At 41.8% G+C, this 24,577-nt stretch overlaps 1 long non-coding RNA gene across 1 annotated transcript in view; it reads left to right on the forward strand.

Annotated features, from left to right (window-relative positions):
- Positions 1–3,687: 3,687 nt before the first annotated feature.
- The window catches only part of LOC306927509, a 74,901-nt gene continuing 54,011 nt past the window's right edge, over positions 3,688–24,577 (forward strand). The window contains exons 1-2 of the long non-coding RNA XR_013790530.1: positions 3,688–3,965; positions 21,868–21,968. This is a non-coding gene — a long non-coding RNA (uncharacterized lncRNA). The remainder of the gene's footprint in view (positions 3,966–21,867; positions 21,969–24,577) is intronic.

Below are 24,577 nucleotides of genomic sequence, written 5' to 3' on the forward strand. Positions count from 1 at the left end.
AGTTTTTCTGTGATTGTCAAAAGCCTTCCAAACATTACCATGCAACTGTCGACCATGACAGCCTTAAATCTTCAACATACTCAAATGGGCTTGAGTCCTGTGATCAATCACTGCTTGGTTCATGCTAGTGGTGATGTAATTATTCTAAAATAGTTTTATTTTATTCAAATGTAATGAAATGTTACATTATTTCATGTTCTTAACCATTTCACAGTTCACCTCCATACCCTTATTTATTTAAGGGGGGGGGGGGGGGGGGGCGTAAGATGAAGGAAGTGGAGTTTGAGCTACACTAGCACTCTGTAGCAAAACTGCTGTTCTAATTTGAACTTATTTGGTGAGGGAACCTTAACATGACAGCAACTAAAGAGTTGTTTGCAACAACCAGGATACAGAATAGTGCTGTATGTAAATATATTTTCTATAAATGAGATAGGCTACTCATAGATAAGAAATGCCTTTCACTGATGTTGATCATAACTTAAGGGTGTCCAGACAGTAAAATCCTCAATGTTGATTTAACCCTTAGTTACGGGTACATTTAACTCTGGAATTTACATTGCATCTGTTCTTACCTGTTTTGCTTGAATTATTGGTATGCTCCAAAGATGACAATCTTCACCCATAATATTGCTTGTTTTGGTGTTAAAAAAAAGAAGAAAAAAAGATGATATAACAAAAACTTTCATAATTCATAAGTGCTTTGCATGAAAATGTATTTCATTTATTCAGTCTGGTGTATTTGGGCCATTGTAAAAGCGTAAATCCCAAATAAAAACTTGAAACATTTTCAATAATATCGGAATAATAACATTGCTATTTTCACCTTGTCATAATGATGAATTATTGATTATTAAGGCATGAAGCACAAATATGTTTTAAAGTGGTTATGTACGGTACTTACATTATTGTACTACAAACTACAGTAAGTATTGAAGAATATTTGTTATCATGAACTTTTAAAGAATACACACACACACACACACACACACACACACACACACACACACACACACACACACACACACACACACACACACACACACACACACACACACACACACACACACACACACACACACACACACACACACACACACACACACACACAGTGCCACAAGGTGGTGCTATATGATGGTACAATAGCCCCAGAAGTCCCCTGACTTCTGCTTGGGGCCACACTATTTTCATGTCAAGGATGACATAAACTATATAAACATTAGAATCTGAACCTCTGTTTTGGAAGATTTCTGAACTTGAGTCACTCACGTCAGATGTGGTTAAGTTGTGATGTGACTTGAATTGAGATTTATACAATTTAACCACAGGAACGCCTAGCAGCAACCCTATTCTGGGGTGGAATTTTGACCTAGATCCTTAGAAGGGAAAAAGAGTGCACCAAATACTGAGGCAACCTCGGTCAACAGGTTTACTAAGGTGGTTTAAAATTTGTAGAACATACATACCGGTATATCATTAATTTTCACTATTGATTATTATTACTATGATTTTCATAATCTTTCTTTACTTGCATTGCTCTCTCTAAAATGGTCACCTTACAAATATAATATTTTTTTTAATCAAAATTATATGATTCACATATATGCCCAAATCATTCATTCATGTCTTCATACAGTAAGTAGCCTTTGGCTAAGTCTATAGTCTCTGCCACAATGCAACTTTATCATTATTAATGCTTATGTACTCATTTGCAACAATGTCAAGTCACACAAAAATCAGAGCAACAGATCAGTTTTGATAGCAGACAAACCAAAAGCCTAATCTAACCACTGTCAAAATCTGACTGACACTTTTGATTATATTTATATATCAATCAAGCTTGGAGGGGGCTGGATGCAGGTGTGGCATGGCAACCAATTAACCAATTAGATACTGTGATAAGGTGTTACCTTCAAGGACATTTGCACAACCATAAGGGTCTGTACACAGTACATTCCACTCCGAGTAGTATTGCAAGTATTGCAATTCACTCGAAATGCAGATTTCTCTGCATTTCAGGGGTTTGCGGGCTGGCTCTCCCCAAAGAATTTCGGCCACCCAGCCAAAACGAACGCCCACCCGCAAGGGCTTGGGGGGCCTCAACTCCTAAATCCGGCACTGATTCTGCAGTCAGTCCCATCCATTTTAACCAGCAAACTAACAAGCAGGACAAAGACATAATTATACAAATAAAACCGTTAAATAACTCAGAGAAGATAATGTGGAGAGCTCATACTTGAGGGTTCTTTGAGATAATCTCCCCAATGGTTTGAAGTTCAGCATGCAGCACGGTACTTGCCAAAGCTTTGAACTGGAGAACCTTGAGAGAGGACAGTTAATTGTTTGTGGGGTCTTTTGAAATGTAATTCTTTTGAAATTTCAGACATAATGTGATGTGACTGTTGTTTATGTTTTGTATAAATAAACGATTAGTACAATACAATACAATACTTACTTCATGATGGCTTTATTATTTGTCATTGATGCCTGTTGACTTTGAATAACAGTCAACCTGAATTTGGGGCCCAGATGTCTATGCCAGCCGTCCGGGGCAATCATTTGACCTTCTTGACAGTATCGGCAATTGCAGACAATTTGTCCCAATTCTTAATAATAATATTGGAACTTTATTTGTATATGACATGAAATGTAGCTCAATGTGCTTTACAGAGCAATAAAGATAAAAGAAAAGTAAAAGCATAAAACAACATTAAATAATATCTTAACCACTTTAAACCTGGTCTCCCTATATATTCTGGGTGGAAATTATAGGCAAACATTTTCATCTTCTTTATACATGTTTTAAAATGTAGCAATGTTTGACTTTCCTATTTGACAAAATATCTGTAAAATCGAGATCGGCATTGGACCCACAAATCTTAAGATGGGTAGTTGTGTGTAGACAGCAGAAAATTCAACTACCTGCAGTGGTTCTCAAACTTTTCAGGTTGTGGCCCCAACCTATATTTGAAGCCCACATCACCACCACCCCCACACACACCTGACAGGCACTTGGCATTGTAGGACAAATTTTGTTTGATTCAGTTCCACATAATATTGTGAAAATGGCTGATCTACATGCTCACAGTAGAGCCAATGGGTTAACAAACCGACCTTGAGACGTTATTTCCAAGAGACTGAGTAAGCTTCCCTTCTTCTGAATTAATTCAATGGGGATACAGGTTTGAGAGAGAGAGAGAGAGAGAGAGAATACAGAGGCAGACTATTTAGAGTAGATTAGCCTACACAAACTGTAGTCAAAACAGAATTTGTTAGGTAGGCTACACTGACTTGACTAGACTTCTACCTGGAATACATTCATACATTCATTAGTCATGGTGTGTGTGTGTGTGTGTGTGTGTGTGTGTGTGTGCGCGCGCGCGCGCGTGCGTGTGAACTCACCAGGTGCAGGTGTAACTTAACTTGGGAGAATATGGTCCATGGAAGTTGAATAATAATCATAGTAGGCTACTAAAGCCTATAATTTAGTGCCACGTTTTTCCACTATATGAAATGAAGTTGCGTTTCAGTGCGACTTCTTTTGCTGTGTCTTGCAGCTGGCCAGGGGAGAGGGAGGGGAGACGGACAGACAGACAGACAGAGAGGAGCAGGAGGGAGGTGGAGTTGGAGTCCCACACAAGGGGAGCTAGTGGAGAGAAGAAGCAGTGTTCATTTCACTGTTTTTTTATGCTAGTGAGCATGCACCTGCGTGTTGTAACACTCACTGGTCTGTCTGTCTTATTCCAAGTCTTGCTTTATCATCGCTGTCATGCTTACGCTGCAATAAGGCAGAACTGGTCTGGATCTGAAAGACGCAAACAATTAATGCAGTCAAAAGTATGGGGAGAGGGACTTGTTTGGAAAGTTTCTGCCTCCATCTTGAGATTTGAGAGGAGAGAAATCTGAGGAACAAACTTCACTGGCCAGAGTCGGAGGTTGACAGGAGAAATACATATTGTAAAAAGGTAAGTTTCTTTGGCTGCTAGCTAGTACCTAGGCTACTGTAAGTGACAATGGTTTCATTTGACTTCATGGTTAAACGTTGTCAAAGTTACCGATTCTGCTATGCTTTATTTGTACCGCAATATTCTGGAGTCATAGTACATAGTTTCTTTTTGACAGTTGCAAGTGAAGTGCAGTTTCTGTGTTGACTGTTCACTTTGGGTTTGGCACTGAAGCACTGAACGGGTGCATTATGTGTTTGTTCTTGAACTCAGCTCAGGGATATGCCTGTCTTTTGTGTTCAGATGTTCAGACATGTCACATGTTTAGAAACAGCGCACACACACACACACACAGTCACACACACACACAGTCACACACCACACACACACACACACACACACACACACACACACACACACACACACACACACACACACACACACACACACACACACACACACACACACAGAGTATACATATTCTCTTACACAACCACACAAGCACAAGACAATGCTGTAGTGTTCAATGTTGCTGAAGAATTTCGTAAAACTCAAGGTGTTTTGTTTTTTACCAACTTTTAGTTCAAACTAATATTACTAATAATACTATTAATAATATTAATATTTTTAATACAAATATTACAACGACAAAATACAGGAAAATATAGTGAATTAAAGAACATAAAATGGATCAAACAAAACAAATTTGATCATATTGTATCTCTTCAATGTGCAGTATAGTAAACATTAAAGACATTGTTTCCATACTACTGTCCAATTGGAAGTTTGGCAGTCACTTTGTGCTCACAGTTATTACAAGTTATACAAACTCAGTTAACGCCATGCCATCCAGGTGGCCAGTTATCTGGGTGGTCACTCATCCAGGTGACCAGTTGTCCGGGTGCCCACTCATGCAGGTGGCCAGTTATCTCGGTGGTCACTCATCCAGGTGGCCAGTTATCTGGGTGGTCACTCATCCAGGTGACCAGTTGTCCGGGTGCCCACTCATCCAGGTGGCCAGTTATCTGGGTGGTCACTCATCCAGGTGACCAGTTGTCTGGGTGCCCACTCATCCAGGTGACCAGTTGTCCGGGTGCCCACTCATCCAGGTGGCCAGTTATCTGGGTGCCCACTCATCCAGGTGGCAAGTTGTCTGGGTGGCCACTCATCCAGGTGACCAGTTGTCCAGGTGGCCACTCATCCAGGTGGCCAGTTGTCCAGGTGGCCACTCATCCAGGTGGCAAGTTGTCTGGGTGGCCACTCATCCAGGTGGCCAGTTGTCCAGGTGGCCACTCATCCAGGTGGCCAGTTGTCCGGGTGGCCACTCATCCAGGTGGCCAGTTGTCCGGGTGGCCACTCATCCAGGTGGCCAGTTGTCCAGGTGGCCACTCATCCAGGTGGCCAGTTGTCCGGGTGGCCACTCATCCAGGTGGCCAGTTGTCCGGGTGGCCACTCATCCAGGTGGCCAGTTGTCCGGGTGGCCACTCATCCAGGTGGCCAGTTGTCCAGGTGGCCACTCATCCAGGTACTGTACTGTACTGTACTGTACTGTACTGTACTGTACTGTACTGTACTGTACTGTACTGTACTGTGCCGTACTGCAGTACTTAGTTTAGACTAGTCATTGGTTAGACCAGTCATTAGTCCTACAACCTATCTCAAACCCTCACCCTAAACCTAACCTCCCACGGGGCAGCACACCTAACCTTAACCCATGTCTAACCAATGACTAGTCTAAATTTAGTATGCACCCCTAACGCACCCCTCATCCAACCTTATGTCTAACCAATGACTAGTCTAAACTAAGTATGCACCCCTACTGTACTGTACTGTACTGTACTGTACTGTACTGTACTGTACTGTACTGTACTGTACTGTACTGTACTGTACTGTACCGTACTGTACTGTACTGTACTGTACTGTTGCATACTGTACTGTACTGTACTGTGGTACCATACTGTACTGTACCATACTGTATCGGCCCACTTTCAATTAGTGTAGCAAGATACCAATGCTACTTCAGGAAGAGGCAGATGATTTCTTCTTCCGACCATGTTGCCCAAAGTGCTTTTCTTTATTCCTGCTGACAAAAATGTAATATGTATAATGCTACACAGATTTCTGAACAATTAGTTTACCGTCTGCTTGACCATAGCACTATCCAATCCATATACATGTATGTCATTGTCTATTCACATGTTTGACAATACATCACATGCAGAACCATGGATTGTGTAGCGATATATCTGGGTATGAGTCTAAATATTGTTGATCGTCATTATCTGTTGTTTCTGTTCTATGGCAATTCCTTACACTTCCTTTTCCTTCAGTTGTTTTTGTTACAGCAGAACAGGTTCTCAAAGGTCTTTGGCTTCAGTACCCCCTTTTCCTGATTTCTGAATCCAAGTACCTCGTTGCACGACTACAACATTTGAATTGTTCTTAGAAAATGGCAAGAGAGAATGTGAATGCAGTTACCAAGGTTGTGTCAGTGTGGGGTATGGTAAAGCAGCTATAGCCACAGTCAAACACGTCAATCTAATTTGCGTTCGAGCATAGGCATGGTAACGCCCCGCCTGCCTCTGATTGGCCTACCGACACTGCCCGTCTTGACTGTCCTCCGAGGTGGATATAGCTATACTATGCTGGATAGTCTGATGCGAGGTTACTCCGTGGTGGGAAATAATACAAGTATGGCATGATGCAAGAGAACTGTAAATGATACGTTTTATTTTTGTAGAAGAGGCAAACTAATATTGTTTATGCTGTTTGCTTTGATGGAATAATTGATTGAACACACGTGTATGTTGTACTTTGATTTGGGTGTGTAGTACTTCTAAATAAAGTGTTAGTGTTTATTTATCGTGTATTAATCTAATTATAGTAAACTAATACTATATTATACTAAAAGGGATAAAGGTGAAGGGACAGTACAATGTTTCACGTTTACTTACACATACAAATAAATTACACAATCAACACAAACACTTTATTTAGAACACACCCGGTCCCATATCAAATCATATTACGGCGTACATGTTCAATCAATTATTCCATCAAAGCAAACGGCATAAACAATATTAGTTTGCCTCTTTTACAAAAATAAAACTTACAAGTTAGTTACAAGGCTGCATTCTCGCATTCTGTCGCGCGTGCCAAGCTGTCATTCTCTTGTATTATTTCCCACCACGGAGTAACCTCGCATCTCGGAGGACAGTCGAGACGGGCAGTGTCGGTAGGCCAATCAGAGGCAGACGGGGCGTTACCGTGCCCAGACCATGCCTATGCTCGGACGCAAACTAGATTCACGCCAGTCAAACATAGAGGTAGCCATTTTTGGTGCCTCATAGTTCCAACTATTTGCAAGAATTTTGGCTGCTGTTAATTTTGAATTTTTGCCTTCTTCTGCAGATATCTATTGTTCAGCAGTATATAACCTCTCCAAACTTTTAACCTGTCATTATAGCAAAGATTTTTAAGAATCTTAAAAAATGTTTTAAAAATTTCAGAAATATTGAAAATAGCTGATCTACAACTTCACAACAAGTCGAAATGTGAATCTGAAGATTGGCTATTTTGCTCATAACAAAGTATATCACACACTAATGAATAAAACAGTCATGATCTGTTTTCTTGATCACATAATTATTTCAGGCTGCACATTATGGTTATGGCTATTAACACAAGAGTGTAAATCTAACCTAATATGCCCACATAGGTTAGGTATCAACAAGTTAATGTGCCCACAGTATGGCTAGTCATCAATGCACACATTTACATGTTGTGTGACAGTTTGAAAACATGCATGCTGTCCAAGGATATCCTGCAGGGAAACAGACTAAAATAGCCCTTCTATTTTTTCACAGGTCTCTGCAAAGATAGGTGTTGTTGGAAATATCAACCCAGGTCCATTTTACATAGCTATGATATGACACCACGTTCAGTTACAGTATACTGTTCATTATACTATGAGTTAAAAACAAACAAACAAAAACAAAAAACAGAATTGGACAGAGAAACGAATAAGGCACATCATCTATTCTATAAGTAAAGGACACATTCAAGATAAACAGAAGTGGGCATGAGTATCAGGCCTCAAGGGGAACATTTGAACAAACAGAAATGTATATATAGGTACTGTAGAAGATGGGGCAGAAAACATTAAGAAAAACGTGTTGGGGGGGGGGGGGGGGGGCTTTGCATGCCTTACATTCTGAACTGCTGACCTCTACGGAAAATAACAACAGGCATGCTTGAAGGTCACTGCCATGGCTACTGGACACTGTTACCACATAATAGCACTGGTGGGATATTCTCCAACTGATTTGATGTTTGTCATCCTAATGTGTCCCTGTATGATTGATTACTATTATTTATGACAGTCTGTCATAAGAGAACAGAATTTTGTATGTTGGTGCCGTCACTATTGGCTACTGTATGCATCCACTCTGGATTAATGGAATAAAAATGTGTTTATAGTAGAAGAGGCTGTCAGTTCCATTTCATAAAATAATGATAATAAATCTCCCCTTTTGTTGTTGGGCTTGGGGTATTGGCCAAATTCATTTGCACATACCAGGAATTTGTTTTAAAACGCTATCCAACAATCAACTTTAACGACCGTCCGACGGGAGTTTTCATGTACTTTTGCAATGTAGTTAAATAATAATTGTGAAAAAGAAGAAGTCAACATAGAAGTCTTCTATAGAAGTGTGTCCTGCACCAAAAATAAGCTATCTACAAGCTTACAACATGTCGCAGCGCAACGTGTTGTAGGACAGTCCCTCGTAAAAGAAACAACTCTAATAAACTAACCCCCTGGCCCGCCTGCTAGACCACACGCCTACTGTCAGTTGTAAAATATGCTTCCCCCCTTGTCTTTAACTCTGCTGTTTTTACAGTGTGGCCGAAGGCCAAGCTGTCTAGGATATATATTAAGGTTGGGTGATGATACGAATATATCGGCAATCGGTGATTGGATTAGTCCATCGCCGAATATTTTTATTAGGCGATTTTCTCTTTGCAAAGTAATACTCAACCTTATAGAAAATCCAACTCTTCAGATGTATAGCCCAATTAACCTGTACAGCGAAATAATGTAAGTGAGGCGCTCCAACGTTGAAGCACTGGGCCCTAGTGGTAAGAGGAAGGACTGCAGGCAGACCCGTGGATTCATGACGAGGAAACCCCGTGCAGCTGGGCTTTAACATTGAGCGCTCGGTTGCACTTCCGCATTTGACCACCAAATTTGGTGGTCAAATGCGGAAGTAGACGTTCTGAGACGGTCCTTCCGGGTGCTTCAAAACGCCACTGGGCAACTTCCACTGACATGAATATCGGGGGGGGGGGGGGGGGCGGAGCTTCGTGCCAGTTCAGTCTCTATCCTTCTTTATACTCTATGGCTGGGACCGAGGCTACTGTGTTAGCATAGCTTGTTGCTGCTGATTCAAAGCAGTGATTCAACTTCACTTCATCTCCGCCTGTAATCTAGTTTATTTTGTTATTGACAACGTGAACGAACTCTGACACCAGCGCTGCAAAAACGGGCAGATCGACAAGCTCAAGATAGGAAAACTTTGGCATATAGCCCAACCTTATATTATATATTATTATTTTTGAGGGGCTAGGTAGCTAGCCCGCCAACGTCTGGATTTCGGAAATTGCGTCATGTGGCAGCCAAGTGTATGGACTTTCTAACGTTTGTTTAGAGCACTTTAAACAGTGCTAAAATAAGTGAGGCGCCCCTCACTTCACACAAGTGTGATTTTTATATATTTTCTATTTATTTTCCTTCTCCCTTCCATTTGGCCCACATGGCACTGGTGGCCACGGGAGCCGCGGTCCACACTTTGAAAACATTAACGTTAACTTATAATGTATATGTCAGTAAATTAGAGATATCAGTCAGTTTGCAGATGAGAGATGAGATATACTTTATTGTCCCACGAGTGGAAATTTGTCTTGGGCAAAAGTGCAGTAGTACATCAACGTTTTTTAAAACAGACAGACAATACACAATAGACAATACACAATAGCAGCAATGTACAAGTATCACAAGAGTATCACAATAGATCAGTGAAAAATTGCAATCAGAGAAGGTATCTAATATAAAGTACTAGAGTATTCACAGTTTATAGTATCACAGGTATAGTGCAATAAATAACGGATGAAGGTCAAGAAGTCCCTTCCCCACTAAGAACTATGAACTATAGATGGACTAGTGCATTAATCAACCTGAGGAAAACACAGATGGGAGGAGGAGCGTTCGTTTTGTTTCAACAAGGCAGTCGTGCCGGCAGCGAGGCCTTGAGACTTGTGACAGACCCCCCAAGCCGGTGCGTCGAACAGCTGGTGGCCTCATTCTCAACCAGCGACTAGTGTGCCATCGGAGTTGGCAAGCCTTGGTGGATTATAATTGTTTATTATCTGTTTCAAAATGACTGTTCTTCTGCAAGTGTTTTTCGGGCCAAGCTCACCAGCAGTTGGAAAATGGATTTAAATATGATTGGTTGAAACAAAACAAGTGATCCTCCTGCCATCAGTGTCAGTTTTTTCTCAAATTGACTAACCTACTAGTTAGTTTGCAAACTGACTGATTTCTCAAATTTACTGAAACATACAGTAGTAACTATGTAGTTAAAAGCAGGCAGAACGGGCTAGCCTTTTTGACACCTCTTTTACACACGTTTTTGTCTATGAGCCTCAAATTCTGTAGCCACTGTAATGTGGAAAGTTGGAAACACTTGCCCGGCATTTCTTTGTTTTCCATGTGGGGCCCCACAGTGTCAGCCTCAGTAACCTGGCGGGCACTTCTCAGAAATCTGGCTATTGACCAGAGAATAGGACCAAAATAAACAATGTACAGAGGGGATTAAGAGTGGTGGAGAGCTCCTAGGATTACAGCTCTTAGAACATATCCAGATGTTCTCTTCCTGATCCCCTTCAGGTACTGTAGCACACGTGGCCGCTCATCAGGTAACACATGTGTCAGAGCTGTAGAGTGGCGAGGAGGTATGGAAGAGAAGAGAGACATAATTACAGGACTGCATTCGCCGTTCAACCAGTTCCTGCCTTTCAGTGAGTCAGCTTGGTCGGCCAGCTAGAAAAGCAGAAGGTCTCCCACTGGCGCTAAGCTCTGGGGCTGGACTTGATCTTAAACAGACACTGTCTCAGATAATACGAGAAGGGGTGCAGGGGGGATTTAACTCATAACCTCCTAGTGATCTCTGCCTACACTCCTCATTAACATCAGGATATGATAATCTGCATTGAGGTCTCACTCTCACGCCCTTGAGCCTGTGCATTATAAATAAATAATACAAATCCAGACCACTAGTATTGTTCCCTCAGTTATTTTAAAATAAAGAGAGAAACGAGCTACTTAGTAAACATGCTAAGCTACCAGAGATACTGAAAGAAAGAAAGCACTCTTGTTCCTCTTTAAAGTTCTTTCTGGACAACAAAGGGACCATAATTACTTAAAGGAGATGACCACTCCTCACTGACACTTTTATTTTATCGGCTTTTATTTTATTTTGTCCGAATTTTATTGAGAGGATGGGCCCTTGAGATGCAGCATCTCGTTTTAGAGGGGGTCCTATACATACAACTACAACATTACATACAGCAGTGTCTCCACCAGGAGGATAGGACTGTGTGAGATGTTTGGCAAAATGTTTAGGAGTAATATAAACATGTTTGCCTTTGATGGCAATTGGATGATTTGAGGCATTTTGTTCCAAAAAAGTGTTTTGCAAAAATCAACCTGTTGGTGGCGCTATAACAGGCCAATGTGAAAAGGGTGGGATATATTCCTCAGCCTAGTAAGAAAATGTGTGAAAGATTTCACGTAAATTGCATGCTGCGTTCATGATTTGAGGCTTTTGTTCAAAAAAGGGCAATCTTGCAAACTGTGAAAGCCAATTATAGCCAATCAGGATGGAATATGAAATATCGGACAGATCCGACTTGAGCACATGACCATAGAGATACTGTGTAACGATTTGTGAGATTTTTGGACAGAATCTGGAGGAGTAATATCAAAAAATGTGTTTTACAAAAGTCGGCCTCCTGGTGGCGCTATAAAAGGCAGATGCGGAAAATGCAGGTCAAAGGTTTGTCCTTGGCCTCTAGGGAGTGTGCATGCAACGTTTCACGCAGATCGGTGCAGTTTTAGGTAAAAAATGTGAAAAGCTGCCTCATGGTGGTGCTATAACAGGCCGTTCTGGAAAATGCGGGGCAGAGGTTCATCGTTGGCATCCAGGGAGTGTGTGTGCAAAGTTTGGCATCGACCGGGTTAACGGTGCCGGAGATTAGCTGGTAACGGACGGAAGGACGGACGGACACACACACACACACACACACACACACACACACACACGGACGGAGTGCAAAACATACTCTCTCCCCATGCCTTCGGCCTGGTGGAGACAATAATGGAGAAAACAGTACTATTACCTGTGTCAAAGTTAGAAAGTAAACATGTGTTCAAGCAGTATTAGGAGCATGAACAGGTTGTTTGGAGATGTGAATACAGGGAAGTTGTTCAATGTTTACTACATTCTTATAGGGGCAGGTATTTCCTGCTCCTTTTCTTTTCTTTTATGGAATGAAAAAAGTACAAGGTAAAATTAATATAATCATGTAAAACCATAACTGAAATGAAATAAAGTTTTTTGAGGGGCCTAAGCCCTGTTTTCCGGGTTTGTGTGAACACAAACATTGGCAAACATTGTGAATAATGATGATTTGCTTGGCTGAGCAAAGTACATATGAAGTACATGAAGATGGAAAAGTGAGGACGCAAATTGTGATTGGCCGGAATGATATTTGTGATGATTTGATTGGCTGAGCACGGAATGTGATGTATGATGATAAGAGCGCCCCTCACTTCACACGAGTGTGATCTTTTTGAGTGGTGAAACCACTCTTATAGACAGCTATGTGTGTCTCTGGCTGGCTGGCTGGCTGGCTGTGTCCGTCCCTGCCTGGCTGGCTGTGTCTGAGCACGACAATTGCGTTTGGTTTGTTTGCACAACCAAGTGTCACTGTTGCGCAGACAACAGGTTGTACCTGTTGTCTATGTCCCTTTTATGTCCATATGGAGTTCTGTGTCAGGCATGCCCAATTATGAAGTCCAGGCCAGTGTATGAAACCAATACTATGATTAGGTTACAATACTCCATTTATGGGGATTTGCAGGTTCTGTCTGTCTGTGTCCCTTTTATGCCCCATATACTGTATGAAGATCTCTGTGTCTGTCTTCCTGTGCATCTGTATGTATCCGATTCATGGCATTGGGTCTTATATCATGGACATACTATGTCAGTGCATTAGATGAGATATTGCCTCCATGTTTTGTGCTAAAATCACCTACAGTATCTAAGACTAGTCATGTAACGATTCACTCAACTCACGATACGATTCGTATCACTATGAGGTTCATGATGCGATTTTTTTAAATTTTATATAATTTATCTTCCCTCCCGAGCTTTTTTCCACATTTTTTATTTAACTACATTGCAAAAGAAGTAGCATTACTTTTAAACAGTGCAGAAACATAATTGCCTTCCTTGATGTATTAATGGGCATCAACGACCATCACCTGGGCACAGACACACACACAGCTCCCCTACAGTGCTCTACTGAAAGTGACTCAGTCTCATTTCTCTCAAACACTTGAATATGATGGAATATGATTAAAGCTCACATTTCATATCACACACACCATAATTCACTAGCCCCCCTAAAAAAGAAAGAAAAAGAAAGACGATAGGCTATATCTTGTTACATGCCTATCTAAGACTATTGTATTTGTACATACAGTGAATGTTAATGTTACATTATGGAGGCTACCATAATATGCAGTATGTAATATTCTGTATATGAAGTGCAGATCCAGCTCCTTTCACCTTATCTTCCCATTCCAATGCACATTCTTTGTAGAACTCTCTTGGCCATTAGACTGGCCAAATATAGACCGTTGACTGAATATATCTCCAAATCTAATCTCAAGTTTTGGCTCTTGCGTCATCTCTGCTCTTGAACAGACATTTGCATGAACATAAACTGACTGATGCAGTGATGCCTCAGGCCACAAGTAGAGATTTGGGCTATACATGCGTTAACAAGTTTGCACCTGTTCACCTTAAATAAACAGGCAAACAACGAGAGGGTGGTTGGCTGGTGGTAAAAGATTTCAATGGATAATCCCTGTTTCTATGTTATATGCCTCCTTGGCTTGAAAGTGCTCTAGGAACCACGAGTCAGGGCCAGTTTCTGAGTACAGTTGTCCGCACTGTAAGCAGAAAACAAGGACTTTATTTATATTTTTACATCCAGAGAAGCCAATTATTTATTATTTTTACCCCTTTCTTCCTCCCCAAACATTTCTGTGTTGCTATTGATATTGTACCCTATTGTCTCACCTGCCAGTGAGGAGCCCCGCAACCTGAATGATGTAGTGGCCTTGTCCTACTTCTTCCATTAAACACCCGCCCAGGAGTCGCTAGCACAGCTCCTTCCCCCAAACACAATTTTGTGTTCATTTAAAACAATATCAGCCGTCATTAAGATCATAGTAATGTTGTGCATGATACATTTGGTTTATTGATTTAGTTTGATTTGGTTGCATAATGCAAGTGATTACTATATGCCACACCGGTAGTTGTTGAGAATTAACACCAGTGACCAGACAGGGTGAAGGGGGTTATTTCTACATATACCCGCTTATTACACAGAGCCTACTTAACCAGTAAGATGCCTAAGGGAGAGAAGCGATCTCGCACCGTATATGGTGGCATTACCATGTATGGGGATTTTGAGTGACTGACTGACGGGAAATGTACGATTTCATAGTAAATGCGATCTGCGGTCGTAATAAATAAATAAATTGACCCAAATGTAACAACAAAACAAAGTATTTCCTAGCCGCAATTTGCAACTCTAGATTTATTTCTGAAAATAATCATTAACATTTGTGAAGTACTACATCTTGATGACATCAAGATGTACTTCACAATGTTAATGATTTTTTTCAGACCTCAGTTCTAGGCAACACAGAACAGAATGGGGGGACTTTTTTTATTATGTCCACACAACAACTCTAAGGTATATTAATGACATGGTAACATGTTGAAAATGAGTGGTATTTCCCTTAAATAAAAACGAGTGCTTCCAAACTCCAACACTTAGAAAAATATCACGGCACAGAATTTCTTGACAGAAAGTAGCTCATAACATGTCTACGGTGGATTTTTATGAAACAAACGCTTTGCAGTTTGAAAGAGGATACTTCAGGTTTTCCCTACAGATGCAATGTTGGTGAGTTTAACATTGTTTAATACAAGCAGATCAGAAATGGAATTTGGATCAATGGGATGTCAATGGAGGGTATTGCAAATCTAGATTCATTCCAAATCTAGAGTTGAAAATTGCGGCTAAGTATTTCCTTGCTTATGGTAATGAAAGTGTCGAGCTGGGCGGACGCGGTCGCCTCGAAAAAAAAAAAGGAAGTGTTCAATCAATCCAAGTGTTCATTCATCAAATGGAATCAATTTTCGACTTGTATATTTTTCCGCTTCAAATGTTTTCAAAAGCATTCTTGAGAGCAATGTTTAGTTGTAATGACATGGTTTGTTTGTTTAAATGGCTGCCATGTTGGATACGGAAGCAGCAAATAATCACAGATGGATATGAGCAGGTGCACTGAGTCTTTGATTAGACAGCAGTCTGTTATTGTAGTTATTGAGATATGTTGTTAGTAGCTACAGAGGTGGACTGATGAACAAACCGATTGGCCTGTTATAGCGCCACTATCAGTCAGTTTTGCCATACTGCCATTTCTTCCTCTGCCTAGTGGTAATGGGGATGGAATATGGGGACGGAGTGGTCCGTGTTGATCACATGACTATAGAGATGGAGTATACCGAGTTGCGTGATGTATTCATAAAATGTGTACAAGTAATATAAAGAAATGTATTTAGCAAAAGTCAGCCTCATGGTGGCGCTATAACAGGCCTTTGTGGAAGAATTGGGGCAGAGGTTCGTCGTTTGTATCCAGGGAGTGTGTGTGCGCACTGCGCAGTTTGGCATCGGCCGCGCCAACGGTGCCGGAGATTACTGTAGCTGTACACAGACGGACGCACACACACACGCACACATGACTGATGGAGTGCAAAACATACTCTCTCTGGTGGAGACAACAAAATGTTGTCTGGCAAGTTTTGGGAATCTGTGTGGGCTCTTCTGGAGTTAAAATTGTATGGGTGCTTTCCTAAAGGCAATGTGGAATGAGTTATAATGTTACACAGAGGAGCTTCATATGTGGGCAGGAAAAGCAAACATTGGTTACTGGGCGAGGGCCCACATGTTCCCTCAGCCTGTGTATGACCTCTGCTGTCACACAGTGTTTTCCCTTACTCTATAGCCTATTCCCTAAGGATGGCTGCATTCAATCATTCTCCCACCATCAGCTCACTCTTTCCCTCTCTGTACTTCACTCTTGCACTCTTGACAGCATGCTGATCGACTGTCATCATGGATGTTATGTAACCAAAAAAAATGAAGAAGATGGCAGGGCATGTTTCTTTAGAGTGCAATGGAGAAAGTTGGAGTCACAGAGTATGAGAAAAGGAGCGTAAGAGGATTTTAGCAGATGTATCATATCCTGAAGGCCACTCTGGCCTGGTACCTGACAAGTAATAAAATAATATTGCAGTGTAAGCCTCAAGTCTTCTTGCTCACTCATAGTGGTCATGGCCTTTTGCAGCTGTTTTAGGGACCTCTCACTCCCACTAGAAATCCAGTTGGAACTTGGAGCCCTTACATCAGTACCCAATAGAACACCGAAGTCTGACATCAATATCGGTAGAGGGCGCAAATCCACAGGTTCATGTACTTTTTATTTGCATAGTAATCCCCATAGGGAGATTTTAGATCGCCTCATATAAGAACTGTGTTTAAAAAATAAACATGTCATCCCGGCCGTTTCACTCATATGGATATGAAGAATCAACTGAAGAAAACACTATTGTTACTGCTACTGAATTAGTTACATTTTCGCTGGAAACAGACTCATATATGAGTGACTGACTGTCGCAAACGATACAGAGACACCTCCCTGACAACGCAGAGACAGCTTGTTTATTTTTGGACCACAATGCAAATTATATTAAACTATTTTAAGATGACCCCATGTTATTCTCCATAGAGAAATAACTTCCGTGAACCAGGCAGAACCAGGGGATGAGCGAGTGACGTCAGGACTTCGGTGCTCTATGCCAAACCACCACATCCAAAGTCTTTTCCGTATAGCAAACCCCAGTTCCCCTGCTTAAAGCCAGGAATCCACTGTTATGTTCTCAGGACTCCCTAAAACATTTTTATTTCAAGGGCCCCCAATTTGATTAGGCCACAGACCGGCAGTGGGCACAAGACATTTGGTGCTAATCGGTCTGGTGGCTTGCAAGATTATCTCCGGACACACAGACAGACTTAGACACAGACCAACGACACCCATCTATACGGCGAGACTTGCCGTAAAAAGGGGACTTCAAAGTAGAAGTCAAAGATGTGCAAAACAAACATTAAAGTCCATAGACTACATCAGTACTCTAAACAAGCATTAAAAATCCCATAGACATGGCTGCCATGATGTAATCTTAAAGTGACCCCAACATGACCATTTGTTTTGAGGGGCACAAGCCCCTCCTATGTCCAGCTTTGGTGCATGTAAACACAAACATTGTCCTAACACAAACATGGAAGACGAGGGTGAGGATGCAAATTGATTGGCCGGAATGACATGATGTATGATGATAAGAGCGCCCCTCACCTGACACGGGTGTGTTTTTGCCCTTATCAATTACTCACACCATGGATATTATATTTTTGTTGCATTCCTAAGCCAACCAGCAGTGGTTCCCTATGGAGACATAAAGAGTCTCCTTTGTGTCTCCATAAGGAACCACTGCTGGTCATGGTGCTGCTTCCGTTAAGGAAGAGGCCCAATGTCTTTCCAATGTGGCTGCTGTGCATTTATGTAAGCCTACACTATTTATTTATTTTTTATTATAATTTTTATCCCACGATTTTGCAACCCATTTTTTTTTCACCCAGTGTCAATTATCTAATGTAATCCTGACCTGGGCGCTACACTTCCTCTGTCAACCTGGGGGGGCAGTGGACTGAACTCATGCTTCTTTCTATGCTTGAGGAGAAGCCTACAGTATTGACCTTATGCACACCACGGCCATCTTGCTAGCAAGGTGCCAACTAGGTGCAACTTCCCATTAACAGCCCATTCATCCAAATAGAAAAGTCCTATCTGATTGTATTAAACAACGTCAGACTCACCAACATTGCAGCTGTATGAAAAGCTTGAATTATCCTTTCAATCTGCCAAGTGTTTGTTTCATAAAAATCCACTGTAGAAATGATATGAGCTACTTCGGTCAAGAAATTCCTTGCAGATTATGGAAGCGCTCGTTATCAGTAAAGCAACCTCCTGCTGCCTCCTGCATTATGTGCAAATTCAAAACGGGTGGTACGCAGGGCCATTGAGTAGAAGTAGGTCGGGAGTGGCTTATTGTCGGTAACACGCGGTTATCTATCCCCGTTACAATGCACTAGACCCCTGGGAGATGGATTGCTGAGGTGGAGCGCCACACCTACCATCAGCTCCCAGTACTTCCTGCACGACTTGCTGCACCAAGCCGTGCTACTCATACACTGAGTTGGCAATGCCCGGGATCGAACCCATGACTTTGTGGTCCAAAGGCGAGAGATCTATCTATCTATCCGAGTGATATTCAACACTTCCAACACTTAGAAAAAAGATCACCTCCAAGGAATTTCTTGAAAGGAAGTAGCTCATAACATGTCTACAGTGGATTTTGAGTGGTGCAACCACTCCTATAGACAGCTATGTGTGTGCCTGGCTGTGTCCGAGCACAACCAAGTGTCACTGTTGCGCAGACACACACATACAGTACAGTATGTGTGTGTCTACTTTGTCTTTGAATATTGTAAGCCGGCCTACTTTGTTTAAAGTTTAAAGAGATGGTGACATTTTCTCTGCTTTCTACTTTGAGTATTTTATCCCTGAGTAACTACAACATGGTGCTGGAGGGGGTACGGTGGCGTTGTCGGTAGTGCTGTCGCTTCACAGCTAGAAGGTCCTGGGTTCGATTCCCGCTGGGGACGCTGTGGGCTCTGGGAGTTTGTTCTCTCCTCTGTGTCATCAGTGCCTAGGTGGGGTTGGCGAAAGGGCAGGGGTTCTCAATGTTTTTGGCTGGGGACCCCTGGAAATGCTTTGGCCATGTCTCAGGTTGAGAACGCCTGCCCTAGGGTAGGTACCCGCACAAAAAACATGCAGCAATCCTGATCTCTATACTGCCTCCCTTGGTCAGGAATAACGTGTTCCACGTACTAAGTCCTACCGGGGAAACTCCCTCCTGTCAGGTGATTAGAAGCAGCCTGCTCACTCCTCCTTCATTAAAGGAAGTATGTTCGAGGCTCTCCCCAGGTTGGCAGAGGGAGAGTAGTGCCCTGGATTACAGTTAAGGCAATTGGCACCGGGTGAAAAATGGGTTATAAATCGTGGGATAAAAAAAAACATGTTTGGGTCAAAGCGTGCATATCGCTGTCCATCGGTGGTGGTGCTAGACCATTCACCAATCGATTCATGAGCGACGTGTGCTGTCCTTGGTTTGTAGCAACTATGGGTCACCGTTAGCCGTAAAGGGACAATATGCCGAAATTATTCTGGCCAAAGAATCTGTTCAGAGGATTTGTTTTTAGTGAAATAAAGTGAAAGTGTGTGTGGTTTCTGATTCACTCATGCACATGATCAAAAATAATAAGTAGGGACATGGTAAAGTGTTCAATTTGTCCCTGATGAGTGCAAGTCTATTACCGTTCCGAATCTGGTGCTGACCATGCACATGCCCACACAGTCTCACACTCCCGATATTATTTGGGCTTTTCTGCCTTTATTGTATGACACAGTGATGAAGGAAATGGGGAGAGAGACACGCAGCACTCGTGACTCACTGTCAGGCTGCATTAGAGCCTGTATGTGGTATGCACCACTAGGCCAACGGTGCCCCGCTTTTGTACAATCTTGATGTTAACGGGAATATGCATATTAAAAGGTGTGTGTGTGTGTGTGTGTGTGTGTGTGTGTGTGTGTGTGTGTGTGTGTGTGTGTGTGTGTGTGTGTGTGTGTGTGTGTGTGTGTGTGTGTGTGTGTGTGTGTGTGTGTGTGTGTGTGTGTGTGTGTGTGTGTGTGTGTGTGTGTGTGTGTGTGTGTGTGTGTGTGATAAGGATAAGATTGACTGCTAAATACCTAAATTGTAAATGATAGAAAGGTACTTTATGCGAAAGAGATTAAAGGACCACTTCACCACTTTTCTTCATATAAGAAAATATAAATGGTCCTCACTAATGTTCATGATAAAATGCCACAGATGTTTTTCTACTCGGTCTGTGTCTCATAGGAGGGCTGTGGACAGTTCAGAAACACGTCCACCAGTGACATCATCAATGCGGAGTCCATTAATTATATCGGATATCGTCCAAAATGTCTCGTCGGCACATCCCTACTTATATACTGTACATGTAGCCTCGGCAAGATGTTTTGAGTAAGTGGTGCTGTGTGCTAGATGTACCGCTATGCGCGCTTGAGCACTATGGATAGCAACGCTGTCGCAAAAACACATTCCATCCAAGTTTTAAACCTTACTAGTTTTTTACTAAGACACATTGACTTTTTAATAAGACGGGCAATAACAATACATCTGAACACTCTCTAGAAAATCTCACTAGATTGGTGTAGGCAGCAAAAAGAAGACTTAATTGACTGCTGATAAACATAATTAACATAATGAATTAACAGTTAAGATTACAGAAAATGTACAGTAAAAACAGAGCTGCTCTATAAACTCCAGACATACATAAGATATTCCCAGATATTTCTTCGCACTCTGATACAGAGATATTTGATTACGATATTTAAGACATTCTCTTAGTATTCATATTCACCCTGAGCCTGTACTAATTATTCTGGGTTTGTCCAGCAATGTGTATCCCTGTGCCCCTGGGTCCCTGGGTCTGTCCGAGCACGGAAATAGCGTCACGGTAACTCTGTCATTTCTCAACCGTTTTGGACGCGGGCGGCTCACCGGCCCAGCCCCCTGGCCGCATTCCTGGGGGTCTCAATGTTCCAGGGACCCCCCCCGGAGACCCCAACACTGAGCACCACTCAGTTCACACGGGTGTGATTTTATTTTTGCCTGTTTTGAGTGGTGCAGCCACTCCATTGCCCAGCAATGTTTGTCCCTGGCTGGGTCCGTCCCTGGCTGGGTCCGTCCCTGGCTGGGTCCGTCCGAGCACGGAAATAGCGTTTTTTTTCACCACCACGTGTCAGTGTTGCACAGCCTAACACGCGCAGTCGCGCACACACACACACACACACACACACACACACACACACACACACACACGTACAGTACAGCACCACTCAGTTCAGTCGGGTCTGATTTTTCTTTCCTTTCTTCTTTTTGTTTTTTCATAAAAGGGAAAAAATAAATAAATAAATATATATATATATATATATATATTTATAACCTGTTCTTAATAAAAACGTATTTGACAAAAAAAACAACAACTGAGATTTGTTTGGGTGAATGGTGAGTGGAAAGATATGTATGAAAAAGAAATAAATTAAATGCTTTCTTGTCAGTTTATAGGTACAGTAAAACCGCTGATGTGTTGTCTGTACATAATATGCTAAAATTAGGTTGCACTATTTGGAGCTCTCTGTAATCTATGATGTTGAAAGCATTCCTTTTACTAACCAAACACTGTTGATTATAAGCAGATCATATCTCAACCACTTTAAATCTCTTTGCACCTTTTATAGGTGGAACTATTCTGGACACCTCTGTACCTGCCAAACCACCACTTCATAATGATGTGCTGAAATAGGATGGATCTCTTAATTCTCCAGAGATTCAATGCAAGGTAATCAGAAATGGCATTTTTAAGTCCCACAAATTTCTAAATTGTGTATGAAAGTCATTTGCTTATAGAATCTCCATTATTTTGTGTGTGTGTGTGTGTGTGTGTGTGTGTGAGTGTGTGAGTGTGTGTGAGAGAGAGAGAGAGAGATATCTCAGGCACCGATCGGTGTGAAACTTTGCACGCACACTCCCAGTAGGCCAAGGAAGAACCTCCACCCTTTTCAACTCAAACCTTTCAAGTGGCCTCATGTTGACAATATAACAGGCCACTGCACTTTTGGTTTGTAACTTTTTAACCCTGAATCATATAATCAAAACCTGTCTTCCCTTGGGGCCTATTTCACGAAACCTGGATTAACTAATCCAGGATTTAAGCCAAAACCAGGCTTGTTAAATCCTGGTCCGTACAGCCTGGTTTATTCCGTTCCACTAAAGCCAAGCAAGGCTGAGAATTGGCGGATTTATCGAGCCAGGATCATAAATCCTGGCTTGTGCAAATCTTTCCTCACTAGACCCATGCGGTGGAGCACAGATTTACTGATCCTTCTTCGTGGGGTGTTATGGTAGTTGGCATCCTTAATAGTTGCATTACCGCCCCTTTTGTATATCTCAGTATCTTTTCTAATCTATTCCACAGACTAACTCATACGAGGATTTAAGCTTCTAAAAGAAATACTGCTGCTATAATAAAAGAGAGAAAATGCTCTCAATAGTAGATAGACTGAATAATTTACTACCCCAACGTTGGTGCATGAAATGTTACAATGGTAATATGTTGTATAACAATGAGTAATGGTAACACATTTTAGTAATGTTTTCACTTTTACAAAAAAAATAAAAAAATAACGGATTGTAGGCCCATTTGATTCTTCTTAACCCATCTGCTGCCACCTGGTGGACGCAGAGCCAACCGCAGACTGCCGAGCCGTTTGTAGTGTAACACACGCTGGACTCACATCCTGTTTGGGCGGCCATCTTAGATGCTAAATAAATAGCGTCAATGCTAGCGAGCTAAAATAAAGTCATCCTTGCTCTAGAAAGCGCCAATGTTCCCATCTAGATCGCCGGATAATCAGCAAAGACCTCTGAACATCGCACGTTTTATCCAAACCATGGAGAGCTCCGTAGATTTCGAGTTATTCAGCTTTTTAGTCAGCCTGTATAAAGGGAGGTGAACGGCAGCGCGGTTGCGGAATCCGGTCTAGGATCGCTAAAGAAGGCAAGGCCAAGCAAAAAATAAAAAATCAATGATCCGGTTTGATATCAATAATAAAGCTTATCAGGCGGAACGTTACGCCAGAAGCAGTTGGAGCGATCTACAAGCTCACAAGCTGTCATGATGAGGTTGTGCAGCCTATATATTTCCGTTCTTTGATTTTGTATAGGGCTTAAGTTAGTCCTTTAATGGTAATGTGTATCTATATGATGTTTTAATGCAGGCTAATAAAAATAAGGTAACAAAACACATAATTGAATAAGTGTGAGAAAGAAATCATTGGTTTGTGATCAGATTGACTGCTTAATGAACACTAAAGACATCAGGATTACGTTAAACCTGGCTGTTAGCCTGGTCTGGAGCAGGCTAAATACACAGCATTAGTTTCCATGGTAACTAATGTGGCATTGCTTTCATGAAAACGAATCAAGCCTCAACATATCCAGGTTAACTGGCTAAATTAATCTGGCAAGATTAAACGGCTTTCATGAAACCGGTTAATCACTGATCCAGGATTTATTAAAACAGGATATCTGTTAAATCCCGGTTTAATCCCTAATACAAGTTTCGTGAAATAGTCCCCTGGATTCCTTGGATCATGACACAATTCCCATATAGGCCCCACTCATTTCCACCATTTTGCTATTTTCTTCAAAACATACTTTTTGCTACTACTACTACTACTACTACTACATTCAATTCAAACTTCATTCCAGACACACAGGGGGACCATAGAGTACATACAGAATTAAACAATAAAACAAATAAAGAGTGGTGCAGTGACGTCACACACTAACCATAGCAACCATGCTCGTTTTTTTGGTTGCTAACCATAGCAACCATGCTCGTTTTTTTGGTACGAACAAACACGGGTACACAGGTACACGGGTACAAAGCCAGTTGTTGGAGTGGTTTGCACCACTCAAAAAATAGAGAACTACTCTCCAGTGTTTATGCAGCCTGGACGAGTACCGGAGGCGGAGACGGCTCTTCCCAGGATTGACTATATGCTCAATAATACTGTTGAGTCTGTTGTAGGCTGTTGAGTCTTAAAAAGCCTAACGTGTGGATTCCATACTTTACAAACAAGTGACTGGCACTATGCAATCTATGGACCTTAAGTAGTATCCTCAGGGCATTATTGTAGGTCACTTTAAGGCAGCCTCTGCATGTTACCTTTCTTTTATATGCACCACAAGAAAGCTGTATACATGGGAGTGCAGAATACTTTAAAAAGTGCATACTTAGAACCTGAACAGATTTATTTTTTAGTGGTGCAACCACTCCCTTACGGAGCTATGTGTGTGGGTGGGTGGGTGCCTGGGTCTGAGCACGAAAACAGCATGGCTGTTTTTCACCACCTGTGCGCAACCTAACACACACACACAAACACA

Source organism: Electrona antarctica (genome assembly GCF_951216825.1).
Source record: "Electrona antarctica genome assembly, chromosome: 8".
NCBI lineage: Eukaryota > Metazoa > Chordata > Actinopteri > Myctophiformes > Myctophidae > Electrona > Electrona antarctica.